Source organism: Arachis hypogaea, chromosome 12 (genome assembly GCF_003086295.3).
Source record: "Arachis hypogaea cultivar Tifrunner chromosome 12, arahy.Tifrunner.gnm2.J5K5, whole genome shotgun sequence".
Lineage (NCBI taxonomy): Eukaryota > Viridiplantae > Streptophyta > Magnoliopsida > Fabales > Fabaceae > Arachis > Arachis hypogaea.
The window spans coordinates 17,128,618-17,135,870 of NC_092047.1; positions in this window are offsets into that span (position 1 = coordinate 17,128,618).

Consider the following 7,253-nt stretch of genomic DNA (forward strand, 5'->3'; position numbering starts at 1 on the left):
CCATTTTGAAACTGTTAAAGAGATATGGGATCAATTGGCAAAACGTTATACTATTTCTGACCTCTCCCATCAGTACCAACTACTAAGGAGCTTTATAGCCTTAAGCAAGAATGTGGACAAGCGATTTTTTATTTTCTTGCTCAGATAAAAATTATTCGGGATCAATTGACCTCTTATGAGACTATTCTTAAATATTCCACCAATGTTAAGGCATATGAAGATTATCGCAACCGAACACGTCTCATACAGTTCATGCAATACTTATTTCTTGACTCTGGTACCTCTCAACGAAATGGAAGAGTTGAACGCAAATACCATCACATTCTTAACTCTGTTCGTGCAATGCTTATTTCTTCTTCATGTCTGAGCATACTTGGGGTGAAGCTATTATCATTGATGTTCATATTATCAATAGATTCCCTTCTTCTGTCTTTGGTAACACTACTCTCTTTGAGTGTCTTTATCATACTTCTCCAGATTACAGCTCTCTTCATGTTTTTAGTTGTATCTGTTTTATCCTTCTCCAACCTCATGAACATAATAAATTTAAACCTCGGGCTCAGTCGAGCTGTTTTCTTGGTTATGGCACTGAACACAAGAGTTATTGTTATTGGGATTCTATCTCTCGAGGTATTCATATATCTCGTCATGTTATATTCTAAGAGCATCACATGTTCTCTAGTTTCTCCTCTTTTAAATTCATTCTTTCTACTTAGTCAACATTTTTCACTAACTCTGATGTTGATCTTTTTCCAAGTGATGATACTATAGGTTTTATCTCAAGTCAACCTATCGAGCCTCCTACTCTCCTGCCTTCTCCATCTCCCGATAATTCCAGATTGGATGATGCTCCTGCTCCTATTGTCATCCTTCCGCCCTCCACTCGTTCTTCTTGGGTAAGAAATCAACCTCCTCATCTTCTTGATTATCATTTTTTCTACTATTATTCATCACTATAAATCTAAGTCATTTCGAGAAGCCTCCTCAAATCCAAATTGGCAGCAAGCAATGCAGAAAGAAATTCAAGCACTTGAAAAAGCACACACTTAGGACTTGGTTGATCTTCTTTTTTATCAAGAAGTTGTGGGTAGTAGATGGGTATACAAGATCAAGACTCGCTTTGATGGTTCTATTGACTTTTATAAGGCACGATTAGTTTCTCAATGATGTACGCAAGAGTATGGTATTGATTATGAAGAGACTTTTGCTCCTGTTACTTGTCTCATATTTGTTCGCGCTCTCCTTGCCATTGATGCGGTTAAAAAATGATCTCTCAGTTAGATGGATGTAAAGAATGTATTTTTTAATGGGAATTTGAAAAAGAAGGTCTATATGAAACCATCCCGGGATATCCTTATCCCTCTAGCAAAATTTATCTCCTTTGTAAGACACTTTATGGTATTAAGCAAGCTCCTCGTGAATGGTTTGACAAGTTCAACACCACTATATGCAATCTCGGTATAACTTGCAGTTCTCATGAGAATGCTCTCTTTATTCGTAAAAGTGAATGTGGGGTTGTTCTTCTACTTTTGTATGTTGATGACATGATCATTACTGAAGATGATGTTGATGGAATCTCTTATCTTAAAGTATCAATTCACTACGCTTTTGAGATGAAAGATCTTAGTTCCCTCAATTATTTTCTTGGCCTTGCAGTCTTATCCGCAGATGATGGTATCTATCTCTCTCAATCTAAGTATGCTTCGGATCTTCTTGCTCGAGTCAGAATTACAAATAGTCACACTGAGTCTTCTCCTCTTGAGCTTAATGTTCAGTTTACTCCTATGGATAGCATAGTTTTGGATAATCCTACTCTTTATCGATAGTTAGTTGGAGATCTCGGCTACTTGACTGCCACATAACTAGACATTGCTTATCCAGTTCATATTCTCATCCAGTTCATGTCGGCTCCTCATACTACTCACTATGCGACAATTCTTTGCATTTTTCGCTACAGAAAATGCACTTTATTTCATTACCTTCATTTTTCTGCCTATGCATCTTTAACCCTTCAAACGTACTCAGATGCTGATTGGGCTGGTAATCCTACTAATCGTCGTTCTACTACTGGTTATTGTTTGTTTCTTGGTGACTTTCTCATTTCATGGTAAACCGAGAAGCAAACATTCACTGCTTGATCAAGCACCGAAGCTGAATATCGTGCTCTCGCTGACTCCACTTCTGAGGTTGTCTCAATTCATTGGCTTCTCCAAGACTTGGATACTCCCCAGTCGTCCCCAACTAATATTTTTTTGTGACAACCGCAGTGCTATTCAGATTACCCATAATGATATTTTTCATGAATGCACCAAACACTTTGAGATTGATTGTCACCTTGTACGGCAACGTCTCCTTATTGGTGTTGTTTGTCTCATAGCTATTAGAACTCTGGATCAGACTGATGATATCTTCATGAAGGCTCATCATCCTACTCGTTTTTGGAGTCTAGTATCCAAATTCAAGATGGTATCTATAACTCCCACTTGAGTTTGAGGGGGTGTTAGAGTATAATTAGGATCAATTAAGATTAGTTAGCATCATTTATATTTATTTAGCATATCTATATATTTAGTGTAGGATATTACGCTTTTATTACTTTGATTCTTCTAGCACCTATATATACCATTGTACATGGTATCTTTGGCAACACACAGAATAATACACAAAACACCTTCTAAAGAGGAAGCACTTCTTGATAGCTTCCACGTCATAATTTGCAGTACCCAACAATCTCTAAAACCTACCAAAAATACCGAATACGAAACCTATATGCCTGATGAGTTTTGTTCTTCTTTGTCCACTTTGATTATTGTCATCAGGACCTTTTTTATTCCTTTGAACTGGCTGCATAGTTATCTCGATGACTGCGAAAATTTCAAGTTGCGAGAAACCTTTTTCTCAAATACCGTACCAAGAGTGGTATTAGACCGAATTCTTCATCAAATATGCAAGTTCGCAAGGGGGATCGTCGACAAGTCTGAATTCGATTGGGACAACTATAGAGTGTGGCGGATTCGTGTAAACCTTAGCGTTACCATAGACATTCTTGATGATCAAGATAGCAATTGTGAATCTGTTGGAGAGAATTAAACGCCAATACAGGATGATTATTAGAGCCAGCAGCAGAGTCAAGATGTTGATGCATGAATGGGAGATGAATCGATTTTCTATTTTCGTTTTAGTTTATAATATTTTTGCAGTGCTCTATGTTTTCTTTTCCTCTTTTTTTAAACATTAATTTTATAGTTTATTAGTATATCAATAAAAAACTATTTTGTATAAATTTCCAATAATCAACTATCATGAATTAAGTAATCAATCCAACTTTTAATAAAAAGAAAAAGAAGAAAGTACAAACATAAGTTTTAAATTAAATTAAATTAAATTTGTGTTTTATGTATCTGTGTATTTTGTATCATGTCATGTCACTGTATTTATCATAAATTATGCATGTAATTTTTAGTATGAATTATTTTATAATGTTGCTTCTGCGTTGCGGAATGGCTGATGTTATAGTTGGTCATTCACATTTATGATTGATATTAAATTTTATTTCTTTCAAACTTCAAAAAAAAAAAAAAAAAGAAATTATAGCCCAAAAGTTCAAGAAACTTGATGCCAAAAATTTTTAATAATAATAAAAATTAAAGATAAAAATTTAGTTTTTATCTTTTTATACTATATAATATAATGATAATAAAGTTTAAATGTGAAAAAAACAAAAACTTAAATAAATTCTATATAAAATAAAGGTTAAATATCTTTTAAAAATATATATTAATAAATATTTTAAACTGTATATCTTTCCAATCTAAAAAAAAGATCTATCGATTTTTTCGATAATATAATTTTTAATATAAAATATTAAGTTATTAATATATAAAGATAATTTTTGGAAAGTATCATTTAAAGAAATTAAATTCAAGTTTGAATTAAATTAATCATCTTCTATTATCCTATTTTTCATATATGTCCAAAATGGCAAAATGTTAACGAGAATCCTGATGAAAGCAGTGCTTATTTATTTATTTATTTGAAACTTGGATGATAAATAATTAATAACTTCTCTCACAATTTAACAAAAACTATATACATAATTATTTATCTTTTACTTTAATTTGATAGGATATTAAATTTGTTAAAGAACTATTCTAGAATATAATAAAAGTCACATACATGAAAAAAAATGGATTAAGTACTGAAATCATTCCTAAGATCTGGGGTGAAAATTAAAATCGTCCCCGACCTTTTTTTGTTATTACAATCATCCTCAACGTTACAAAACGTTATAAAATCGTCCTTTTCCACTTCAATTTTTTTTTACCATATTACCCTTCATTATTATTAAAAATAATTAAAAAATAATATTAAAAAATTAAAACACCCCCCCTCCCCCAAAACACCCCTCAACCTTCCCTCCTCCTTCACTCCCTCCCGCCTCCCCCTCAGCCCACTCCCTCACCCCCCACCCCTCAACCCTCACCCCTCCCCCCTCCCGTAATTCCCTCACTCACCCTCCCGTAACCCCTTCAGCCCATTCCCTCACCCCCACCCTCAACCCTCAACCCTCATCCCTCCCCCTCCCGTAACATCCCTCACCCATCACCCCACTCTCGACTCCCTTCACTCCCTCAGCCCACTCCCTTCAGTCCACTCCCCTCACTCTCCCGTAACTCCCTCACCCCACTCCCGTAACCCCCTCCCCCAGAACCCACCACCACTCCCACCTCAGAAAATCATAACTCAAAAAATCAGAACTCAAAAAATCAGAATAATCAAAACTTAGCAACAATAATCAACAAATTCAGCAACAACAATAATCAAAACTCAGCAAAACTCAGCAATAAGCAATAATCAAAACTCGGCAATAAGCAATAATCAAAACTCAGCAACAATTCACAAAAAATTCAGAAATTCTACAACAAAAATCTAGTTCACAGAAGAAGAAGAAGAAAAGAAGAAGAAAAACAGTGGCGGATCACAGGCGGCGGTGCAGCGGTGGCGGCGGCGAGGACCCTTTCCCTTCCCCCTCTTCTCCGAAACCCCCCTCCCCCTCTTCTCCCTTCGCATTTCCTTCCCCATTTCCCCGAGGAGCAGAGCGGCGGCGGTAATGAAGACCGGTGGCGGCGGCGAGGAGAGAAGAAGAAGAAGAAGAAGAAGAAGAAGAAGAAGAAGAGGAAGGTGGTGGTGGTGCGGTGCGGCAAGGCGGCAAGGCGGCGGGCGACGGTGCGGTGGTGCGGCGGTCCCTTCCCTCCCCCGTCCACCCCCGCCCCCTTTTGCTCCCCCTCCCTTTCTTTCTCTCCCCACCCCCTTCTCTGATCTATCCCTTTCTTTCCTTTCTTTTTAATTTAATTTATATTTATTTTATTTTATAATTTTTTTAATGAGGGGATAGTTTAGTAATAAAAAATAAAATTGGTAAAAAGGATGATTTTAAAGCGTTTTTGAACGTTGAAGATGATTTTAATAACGAAAAAAAATGGGGACAATTTTGATTTTGACCCAAGATGTTAGGGACGATTTCAGTACTTAACAAAAAAAAAAGAGTAAGATAAACATAGTTTAGTTTTTTTTTGGTGACTTACATAGTTTAGTCTTCTGTAAAAGATAATTTGATCCTAACTTTTAATTAAATTTTTATAAGAAAAAAAAGAATTCAACCATATTAATTAGATACATTAACTTTTCTTTTAAATAATTATTCAAATAGGAGATGATGTATAAGACAGTACAAATTACTTTTGTTAATAATTATTCATATCTTGTACATTCATAAACATATAAATTATATATTATTATTAATAACTAATTTAACTATATTTGTATCAATGGATAATGTTGATTATGCATTGTGATCATGTAAATCTGTCAATTATCTAATACATCAGTTTTTATTGACATACCAATGGTACAATGAGCATTCAAAACTGAAAAATAAAAATAAAAAATAAATAAACAATAAAATCTATAGAATAATACTGAACTCTAATTCTTTAAACAAATTAATAGTGATGAGTGCTAATTTATTTTCCTTTAAAGTTGAAAAGAACTAAATAGCGACATCTTTCTTTTCACATTCTCTCATCATAATCTTTATCCTTTTTATACCTGGTGACACAAAGATTCATACCAATTTGTTAGATTCTTACATAGAACATCAATTATATCCAGACATTTTTATTATGTCCTTTATGAATTTGCATATGTGAGAAACAATTTGATCTAATGACTTAGTTGTTATAGAAATTGAAAAAAAAAATTCTTGTAAGTATTTAAATTTTTCTGTCTTCTCAATGGTGGATTTCAATTAATATTGTAGCTTATATAGAGAAATTAGGGATTGAAAATAAGCAAAGCAACCTCTAAGAAATTTAATCTGGTCTGTATATAACTTTATCTGATCTAGTTTGTTACAGACTAAATTCAGTTTCATGTTTTTTTAAAATTTAAATTTATTAATACATTAGTTAGACCCAAATTTATAAATAAGTTTAATAGATCTATCAAGTTAGTATATAAACATATTAAAATATAAATAAAAATATGAATAATTTTTTATAATTAAAAAATTGTTAAATTTTTTAATTTTTTATATTTTATTTAAATATTTTTGTATATTGTAAATATTGAATTTGGTATATCGTATAAAATAATTTTTCAATAAAAAATATCATATCTTTTATCAGATTTTAAATAAGACTAAATTTAATAACAAAATCAGATTTAATTCTTAATATATATACTAAATTGTAGGTCAAATTTAAATCAACTAACTATATTATAATCTTAATAGTAAACTTGAACTTATTTTCACCTCTACAAAAAACTAAAAAGTTCATGTTAACCGTAGTATACAAAAAAAGAAAAAGAAAACTTAATAATATGTGACTTAGAGGTTGGTTTTGCGATAGATTTATTATGTTAGATCAATTGATTGGACAATGAAAATTGATATAAAAGTGATTAAGGAATAATATTTTTTTATTATTATAAACCATAAAAATAATTTTTTAGAGATGAATTATGTCGAATAGAAAGATAATATATAGGCATAAAGTTTTTTTTATTGTTAATTAAAAAAGTAAAGTTGATGTGAAGAAACTGTTCAAATTTTTTGTTTTGTTTACTCAATGGTTATGGCTGTATATATAATAATAATTTTATAGAGTAAAATCGCAAGTACTTACCTTGTCTTACGGATAGAGTAAAAAATTTAATGGTAAAGTATTAAATTAGTCTCTTACGTTTGGATT